This window comes from Sapajus apella, unplaced genomic scaffold (assembly GCF_009761245.1).
Source record: "Sapajus apella isolate SASKATOON/1434 unplaced genomic scaffold, GSC_monkey_1.0 scaffold1, whole genome shotgun sequence".
In the NCBI taxonomy this organism is placed as follows: Eukaryota; Metazoa; Chordata; class Mammalia; order Primates; family Cebidae; genus Sapajus; species Sapajus apella.
The window spans coordinates 3,725,655-3,735,783 of NW_022436941.1; the positions used below are offsets into that span (position 1 = coordinate 3,725,655).

Below are 10,129 nucleotides of genomic sequence, written 5' to 3' on the forward strand. Positions count from 1 at the left end.
ACATTTGGAGACTTTGCTCAACCTTTCTGAACTTACTTCCTTATCTTCACATGGGGCATGTATGCATACATCAGAGTACTTGACGAAGATTAAGTTAAATACATCTAAACCTTGTGGCATTAGCAAGTTTCCACAATCATCTTTCCTTTTTTCCTTTCTGTCATTTTTTTTTTGTTGTTCTCCCACCCTTTAATGTGCTTTTGCCTCCTCCACCTCCCTGCCTTCTCCATTATGGCTTTCCCATGCCACCATTCTCCTTGCACCTTTATCTGAGCATGGCAACCTCTAAGTATCATGCAGTTCAACATTTCACTTTTAGAGAGCAGTAGTTATCCAAAGTTCTTTAGCAGACTACTGCCGATCAGAGAGAAAGTTTCCACTGTTCTAAACAAAATAAGAAAGAAAAGGTGAGTTTTTTCAGAAAACTTTTTTCTTTTTTTTTTTTTTTGGATGATAATTTATTTCATCTCTATCTCTGAATTATTATTTATTTTGGAGAAGCTCTAATAATATATACACATAAAGAAATTTTACTTGATAAATATTAGTCACTTCCTTATAGGGGTCTAACAGAGAAATCCTGATCTATGCCAGTGAAATATAACTGCAAAGTGACAAGGAATATTTTTTAACAAATACCTCAGTCAAATATGTGTTGCTCTTTCAGTAATTACTTTGGAAGATAATATATTTTTAGTAGTATTGTGTAACATTTTGTTTTGTTTTGTTTTGTTTTTGAGACGCAGTCTTGCTTTGTTGTCCAGCTGAAATGCAGTGGTGTGATCTCTGCTCACTGTAATCTCCGCCTCCCTGGTTCAAGTGATTCTCATGCCTCAGTCTCCTGAGTAGCTGGGACTATAGGTATGTGCCACCACACCTGGATAATTTTTGTATTTTTAGTAAAGACAGGGTTTCAGCATGTTGGCCCGGCTGCTCTCCAATCCTGACCTCAAGTGATCCACCCGTCTTGGCCTCCCAAAGTGCTGGGATTACAGGCGTAAGCCACCACGTCTGGCCAATGTCATGTAACTTTCTAGAATTCTTCATTCGGCATAGGAGTCATTCCCTTTCTATGGTACTACAGCATCCATATTTCATAATATATATACACCTTCCATTACGTATCACGTATAATTTCTTGCTTATGTCAGTCTACCAGAGCACCTCCAAAATGAAGACTTTGTCTGGATCATCTTTGTAGCTCCTTTGCTAGTTCACCATTAGATTCCATAAAGTTTTTAAAGTGAATATGCAAGTGAAATGGCAGCACTCCATATAAAGAAAAATTTGGGGAAAGGAGAGCAGTCTTATTTCCAATGATATACCTGGAAGGAGAAAACCATCTGTTGGAGCAAACGTGTAAGCACAAAATCCCTGATACTGAGTTAACAGTTTATCAAAATTTGCTGTTGTTTCTGGGAAAAGCCATTCTAGTTTTCTGAAATCTGCCACATTTGCTCATCTTCCATGTGTTCTTTCATTCTATACATATCAGTTTTCACAGTCACTCCATTGAGATGATGTTCCATTACTCTCTCAGGAAAGAAAAGTTTGTGAGCACCCAGGAATGGCTGACGGTGAGCGAATGAATTACTAAGGACACCAACTACAACAGTTTCGTCTTGCAAGCTGGTCCACAGAGTGGAAAGTGTGATGAAGATAGGAAAGACTTGTGATGTTGGGATGGCTGTCTTTGATTTTATGGTCATTTTTAGTTGTTCCAGAAGGGCTCCTAACTGTTTTGTCATCATTTCTACTTCTTGAGCACCGGTAATTATGTCTGACAAAATGATCTGAAGGAAGATCTCACATTGTCGTACATTATATAGTGCCTCTTTTAACATATACGGCTGAAGTTCAGCCTTCATGAGTGGGTTGTCAGCTACCTTCTCAAGGACGGCTGTGTAGCAGTATGCCTGGTGCTGGGTCTTCTCAAGCTGATCATCAATGTGCTGCAGGGTGGCTGGGATTGCTTCATGGAAAACACCTGGCAAATCATCAATGCCTTCTCCTCCTTTTCCACAGTCTCTGTTAAATAAATGAATTCCAGTCACAATCATGGTGAGTTCTTTCAGTTGGCATTCTTTGTCCTTCTTAGAAAGAGTTAGAAATGTCCCAAGCTCAGCCTAAGGAAAAACACTCTGGAGAGCAGCTGTTACCTCTCTGACAGTCTTGATGCCTGTACGGGATCCAAGGCCAGGGCAGAGTAACACATAGCTGATAAACTTCCGGTAGAGGCTTTCCAATTCTTCTTAATACATGTTCTGTTATCTGTAATTTCCCTCGTAACAGAGCCTAATCTCAAGTCTAGGACTCGGTGATGTTCTTCAAGAAATTCCACTCGATTTGTATAATTCATATCAAAGTAGACTTGCATCTTAATAGTGTCCAGGGATGGATTTTTAGTATGCAATAGCCGAGCCATACAAAGCTTAACAAGATTCTGCACATCACTTTTCACGAGGGTTCCTATCCATGGTAAAGCCATTACTTGAATCCAGGACAGCAGCTTTCACCATAAAAGCAATCAGAGTTTCAGAAACAGTCTCTCCATGGACTGTGCATTCTTGTCCTATTTCTTGTATCATACTCCTGGTAGCACTTTCAGCCTGAGTTGGAGGCATTCTGGCTGGACCAGAATCGACCGCAAGAGCCGTGTCCATACGCTTCTCTCCTGGGGTCCTACCGCGGCTGTTGGCCCAGTCGGGTGCCAACTTTTTTCTTACATTTAAAATTTTTTACATTTAAATTATATCACCAAACCCTGTTTCTATTAAAAATACAAAAATTAGCCAAGCATGGTGGCGTGTGCCTGTAATCCCAGCTACTTGGGTGGTTGAGGTATGAGAATTGCTCGAACCCCTGAGGTGAAGTTTGCAGAGAGCTGACATCTCACCACTGCACTCCAGCCTGGGTGACAGAGTGAGAACCTATCTCAAAAATAGTAATCAATTATTAATTGAATGAATTGTTTCTGAATGAAATAAATGAACTGATTATTGTTCCTTGTTCCTAAAAAACAGAAATGAACAGATTATTCCTCATTATGAGTTTAGGTTCTCCCTACATTTTAGTATTAAATCTCTTTTTGTTTACTAAATGATTATAATATATTATATATATATATATATTTTTTTTTTGCTTGCAAGATTCAAAAGTAATAACCCAATTTAAGAATGCAATACTTTTAGCTTTGTTACTTGAAAATTTAAATCTGAGGAACACTATCACAGGTTCCCCAATACGTGGAATGGATTGGGAGAATTGGGGTTATGTAGCCGTAAGAAGCAAAATCTCAAGTTCCAAAGGAATTTATTGATGTGTTAGACAGTCTCCAAAGACACCTGAAAGAACCACATTGCCAACTACTCATGTTCTTGTGAAGTTATCTCCCCTTTAACCTGGACTCATTTGGTGACTTACTTGTAACTGATAAAATTCAACAAGATAAATGCTATTTGATTGCTGAGGCATACTTAGAGGAGATTTTGTGCTTTGGACTCTTGGTACACCTGCTTGAATAGACGTCAAGCACCATGTAAGAAGTTGGACTATTCTGTGAATTGATGGGCTATGGTGAAGGCAAACTCATCATGTGAGGGGCCATATGGAGAAAAAGAGATGGCCAGACAGCCCCAGTTATTCCAGCCAACCCTGCCAAGATGCCAGATACATGAGTGAAGAAACCATCTTACATATTCTAGGCCAAATAAATGTGATGTGGAGAGGAAGTGAGGAATCCAGCTAACAGCCAGGACTGAAACTCATCAAGCCATCCACTAAGACCAGGCATCCCTCTGTGCTGTGTCCCAATTTCTGACTTACAGAACCATAATCATTGCTACTAAACTCAGAAGTGGTATGCTACGCATCAATAGATAATTACAAGGATTTTAAGAGCATGGAATAGCTCATACAATTGAGAGAGAAGCTTAAGAAGTAGGTCTCTGAAAGCACATGAAACTGGGGCTCTGGGAGCTTTAGTAACAGAAACAAATGGACAATCTCTTTTGGACTCACCATCACATATTACTATTTCAGTCTTTGAGTTACTCCAAACAAGATAAAAATTCCAGAGACAGACAATCTGATTGATGCAGCTTGTGAATCGTTTCCATTCTTAGACCCAGGGTGGATTTATCCCAGCTAAATCATTTGGACTAAGAGTTAGGGAAGAATTCTTTGCCAAAGCAAAATCAAGTTCTACCAGATGAAAAAAAAATGCATTGGGTCAAGAAAACAACAACCAGAAAGGAATTCCAAACACAAAGACTATTCTAAATTGTTATTTTTTGACTCAACCCCTTTGGCTTAGAGGCAGAGCATGCTTATTAAGCTCTCTCAAAATGCAAAGTGGTTAAATATAAACCTTCAAAGAGATTTATATTTAAATCAATCTTAAAATATGAGCTCTAGAAAAAAAGAAGCATTTTATTGTTTGGGAGAATTTGAACTTAATTTGTGTCTAACACTTAAACAAAAAGAATTATCCTTTTTGTAACCTTTGGAGGAAGCCACTTGTGTTTTCTTTGTCTGACTGTTCAAAGTGCAACCACATTTCCACCAATGGATGCTTTTCAAACTAACAGCAGATGAGGAGTTACAAAGCAGAGGAGGGCATGAAGCAGTTCATCATCATTTGTTTTTGTAATTGTTTGGAGCTGAGTGCCTTTCATTATGTTCAATGGACCCTCCATAGCCATGCTGGGAGGGCTGCCATGAGCACAGTGGGTTGGGCCATGAACCAGGAAAATGGCTGTCTTTTGTCTGGAGAAGAGAAAGCCGTGAGTTAGGAAATACCCTCTGATCGGATATAATCAGCATGGATGGTGTCAGTGTGAATGGGCTCTCTTAGTTTAAAAGATTCTGCTATGTGGAACTTTCAGGAACAAAGGCAATACGATACACACAAATTGGCCCTTTACTTTTTCCAGGTCAATCATACCTTCCAGATGAATGATACCTATATCCACAATAGTCCCATTTCAAAAAGAAGAAAATGTTCAAACAACTTATTAATATCTGATTTAAGTGCAACAAATATTTATGAGGTCTTTGTTAAGTGCCAAGATGTGGAGCTGGGCATTGGAGCACAAAGAAGGCCAAGCAGATAAAGTTGCTGACTCCAGGGAGCTTACATTCTATTGGGAGAAACAGAAAATTAACAAATACATAATTTTAATAGTGATAAATGCTATGAGGGAAATACAAACAGCTTTGTGGTTGAGAAAAATGAAGTAGGAGGTTTCTAGAGAAGTCGGGGGCTGCCTCTCTCATGTGGTAACAATTTTAACTGTAATCTAAAGGAACAGAAGGAGTGATTCAGAAGGAAAACTTTGCAGGCAGATGACTGTGATCACAACAGCCCTGGGCAGGGGGAAAGCTCAACCTACAAACTCCCAGAAAGCTGATGTGTCTGGAGCTAGGCAGGATGTAGCCAGGCGTGGACTTGCAGGGCATGGTAAGAAGTGTGAATTTTATTCCATTTTCAATGAAAGGCCATTAGACTGTTTCAAGTGAGGCGTGATGAATACATTTTAAAAATCTTTGGCTGCTCTGTGGAAAATCGATTGTAGGGGTCAAATTAGAAGAGAGGACTACTTCAGAAATCCAGGTGAGATTTGATGTTGGCTTGAACTAAGATGACGGTAGTGGCAATGGAAAAAAGAAAGAAAAAATAAAAAAAATAATTTTTGGAGGTAGAACAAAGGATTTTGCTAATAGATTAGAAGTTAGAGAAAGAGACGGAAAGTAGGAAAGTGAAAGTATGAGCAGAAGAGAGCAGACAACAGTCATGCCCTGCTTTACTATTTTAATAGCCAGGTTGTTAACGCTCTTTATTGGAATGGAGAACATATGAAGGAGGACAATATTCAGGGCAAAAATAAACATTTCTATATTTGGCTGGTAAATATAAGATAAATAGGAGATAGTCAAGCGGAGAAAGAAGGTAAGAAGGAATATGGGTACATCTGCCTTGAATTTGAACTCGGAAATGTAAGAATGTATGGGAAGACTTTGAAAACACCATGGAAATGTTTTCAGAACAACTGTCTCTTCTGCTGTAACCTTCCAGAGTCTCTGGGATGGCTGTTCTTTAACCTTATCTAGTTGCATCAGAATCACGTTCAAAGCAAAATACAAATTCACGTGCTGAGCCCCACATCTAATCAGTTTCCATGAGAGGGTCCGTGAACACACACTTAAGAACTCCTCAGGTGAGTCTAATACCTTCTCTGCTATGAGGTATATTTATTAGGAAATTTTACTTCTTGACTCACTTTTTCTCCAAGTTAAAAATACTTCCTTGAAATCTTTACACATAATACAGCAATGTCCTGATTTCCTGGTTCAGTTCTTTGCTCTTCAGGGAAATAAGAAGAAACCAGCTGATCCTGGGTGGTCCTGAGATCTTAAGGCTTTGTGCCACTGCCACCACCTACGTGGACAGAGGTAAGTGGAGGAGACCAGGGAAGAATTTGTGAATTTTGTTGTTGTTGTTAAAATCCCCTCAGGCAAGACAAAAGTTAAAGCAATTTTAAAAAAAGATATTTATTGCCTCAAAGATTTGCAGCTTTGAATCATAGATTGTTAGAGGTAGAGAGGATCTGGGAGGCAGAAGAATGGATAAAACATTAGGCTCTGAGTGGATGCCTCTGTAAATAGGAGAAATCATAATACCTAGCTCATAGGGTTGGAGTGAGAGTTAAGCAAAATAATAGAAAAGAGATGGGTCCAAAACTACCCATAATCACAAAGGTATATAATTTCAAGCCAGAAAAGACTACAAATACCATGCAGTACACTCATATTGCACATAAGGAACTAAGACAGATACACTGAGGGCAAATGAGAAATACAAGGCAATGTTTAAAGGATTCCACCACTATAGTTTGCTCTATAAAAAATCTGATTTCATTCAGCTTCCATTTCTTTGTGTAAACCATATATCGTTTAGAAGAAGGACCATTTGCTGATATTTATTTATAAGTTTTAAAAAGTAAAATGCCTTCCCACACTGCTAAAAGGCAGAAATGCTTTCAGAGGATTTCCTGGCTCATTGCACTGAGATCTTTTTGCAAGTGAAACATCTGCCCGCTGTGTGGTCTGGCCAAGTCCTCTTTCAAGTCAGTTGTCCAGAAGCATTTTAGGACAGGCAAGGTAAACAGACAGATAAGCATATGGTCATCAATTCAGAAAACCAATGTCAGTTTCCACTGTGTTAGGACCATCAACCAAACAGCTTTGATGCCCATTCATTTTGTGAAATCACAGGAAAACACAAGAACAGCAAGACTCCTGAAACTGTGTAAATACCACTCAGGCTCAGCTAACAAAAAGAAAAGCAACTGACAACTTGGCTCCTTTATTTCTGCTTTAAGTGCTCGGGGCTGGTTTTGTACTTTGGTTATCTTAAGGCCTTTTTTTTTTTTTTTTTTGCTTTATCTTTTCTTTGCTCAGAATTTTGATCAGGCTTGCTTATGAATCCTGGAGAACTCCCATTTTGGGGACAGAATCTATAAGAATGGAAATTGGTTTCTAAGCAGGCTGTGAACGATGGCCATGTAATAAATGTCACTGGTGTTGCTGTTCTCTTCTGATGGACTGCTGTTGCCCCATATCTGACAGCTAATGAGCTCCACTAATCAAACTGAGGAGCAAATGCTGTTTCCCACCCTCCTCTCCTACCTGAGGAGGTGAGGAGTGCTAACCCCTTGCCCTGGCAGATTGACAGTGCTGAATGGGAGCAGAATGAGAAGAAACCTGGAAGGTTAATTAAGGTAGTACCCAAAAGTTGTTTTTAAATCAATTTAATTAACCTGTGATCCCTTAAAATTAGAATATGTTGCAGCCAGAATGAAGAAGAATTTATTCTAATTTTTTTTAACCTCATCTAAGAAAACAGAAACTAAGCAAGTCTCTGGGTAAAGAAGTAGTGGGGAGAGTGTTAATTACCACCTGGACTCTTCACAACTATCTTTATTCCCTATGTATCTTAGAATAGTTAGTTTCCATTCTTGGAGGAAGAATCCATAGCATTAACATCTGGTGCTACTGTCAATCATCCAAGTTTCTGGTAACACACTCCATCACCAAATGGATGTGCTATTCACTCCTTATCAGGATTAGACATAAATAATACTAAAAAAGGAGACTAGAGTAGTATGGTCAACAGAGTTGGTCAAACTGCTAAGTCCAAAATCAGCCTGTATACTTTCTAGTAGTTTGAAATTCAGCAAATTACTGAACCTGTCTTTATCTCTTCTTTTTCCCTTTCTATAAAACAGTGTTCACAATAGCACATGCCACACAACTGTGAAAAGAATTGAAAGACATAATGCACATGAGTTATTGGGCAAAGGATCCAGAACACAGTAAGCCCTCAGCAAATGCCAATTATTTGGCAGGATTTTTTTTTAATTGTTGTTGTTGTTGTTGTTTTGTGTAAACCCCTTGTAAGTATGTACTAATATTTATGCTATATGTACTGAGAAAGTACAATTTTCAAGAGCTTCCTAAAAGAAATCTGGGACCTCAATAATGGTAAAGAAGTACTCTTGTAAGACATCAATTTCAAAGGTCTCATCTAATCAGTTTGAACAGTGGGCCCAGGACAATGAAGCCACAATTGGCCTATTACTGATTCTTGGGCATTAAATGCTTCTGCCTACCATTATGCCTGATCCCTTTAAGCATTCTTCTCTCTGGTCCTGACTAATACAAATAACAAGAAAACAATCTGCAACACCCTGAAAATTCCCATGTCCTTAGGATATTGCTTTCATAGGTAAGCTTTGGTGGTAAAGGATAAAATTTTAGGTTAAGACACAGATGCTCAGTATAAAAAATGTTATGTGTTTATTTTAATGTATATTAAAAATGTAGGTGGAATATTGAATACAATATGATCTTATAAATGCTATTGCTTAATATATGGCTCTAGTAGGCATTTAAGTTTTTTTTAAACGAAGCAAATAGACAAGCATATACATAGACATATGTCAAATAACAATGTAGCTACAATCTGGATATGGCATAATTATGAAAGTTGAATGTGCATGGCTGAAGTTTGTAAAATATAGTAGCATAGGAGTTTGGACATTCCTGGAAAGAAAACTCTGCTCCAACTCATAGAGGCAAGAACACATTTGAGAGATTTTAGGGAAGGTGAAAGGAATAATTTCCCTAAACTAGATAAATGATCATTTCACATGACCCATTGGAATCCCTTGGAGATGTCAGTGCTAATAGGAAAGTAGTTAATCAGTGTTTTTAAACAATGTCACTACATATGTGAACAGATTGGCATTCCTTCAATTCTTCAATTTTTCAACTAAAGTAATAGAGTTCTCACTGCTCATTAACATTTGCCCTAGCTGCAAAAAGAAAGATGGTGTACACAGGGGCAAGCATGGCCTTTAAAGTACTCACCAGCTTTTGATAAAAGGGGAATGATAGACTCATGATGCCAAGGCCTCGTCCTTTCTGGTTCTGCAAAAACACTGTTATTTTTCAGGTAACATTTTTGCACATGCTTTGATGTCAGCCTGGGGTGTGCTTCGCCTATGCTGTCTAGCTCCTCTCATGCTTTAGTTTTCAGCACTTTACCTCCTCAAGAAAGCCTTTCTAATCATCACCTTTAAATAGAAACACTCCGTTGTTCATATCTTAGTCACCTTGTTTTTTATACAACTTACCATTAATTATTATGATTTAACTTGCTAGTGTCTTTGGGGTTTTTCTTATTCCCCACTGAATATTGGTCTTATAAGGTCCAAGACTGTGAGTCTTAATCAAAATTGCATTTCCGGGGCCTAACACAACACATAGACCACAGTGGGATGTCCTTTAAAATCTATTGAATGAATTAAGAAAGTGAATGGGTAAATAAAGTGAATAAGTGAAGCTATTCAATCCTTACCTAAAAAGTACTTAGGAAAAAAGAAGTGAAGTAGAAAGTAACTGTAGTAGAAATCCTCTTTGAGAAAGTTCCGTTTATACATACAGCAGTTTTGGTCACAAACATAAAGGAAGCAAGACTGACTTTAATGTACACATGAACATTCAATTCATTTAATCAAATCTCAAACACTCTTTGATCTAGTTTTAATAAAACCACAAATTTCCC

At 38.2% G+C, this 10,129-nt stretch overlaps 1 pseudogene; it reads right to left on the minus strand.

Annotated features, from left to right (window-relative positions):
* Positions 1-1,036: 1,036 nt before the first annotated feature.
* Positions 1,037-2,709, minus strand: LOC116559040 (annotated as a pseudogene).
* Positions 2,710-10,129: the final 7,420 nt, after the last annotated feature.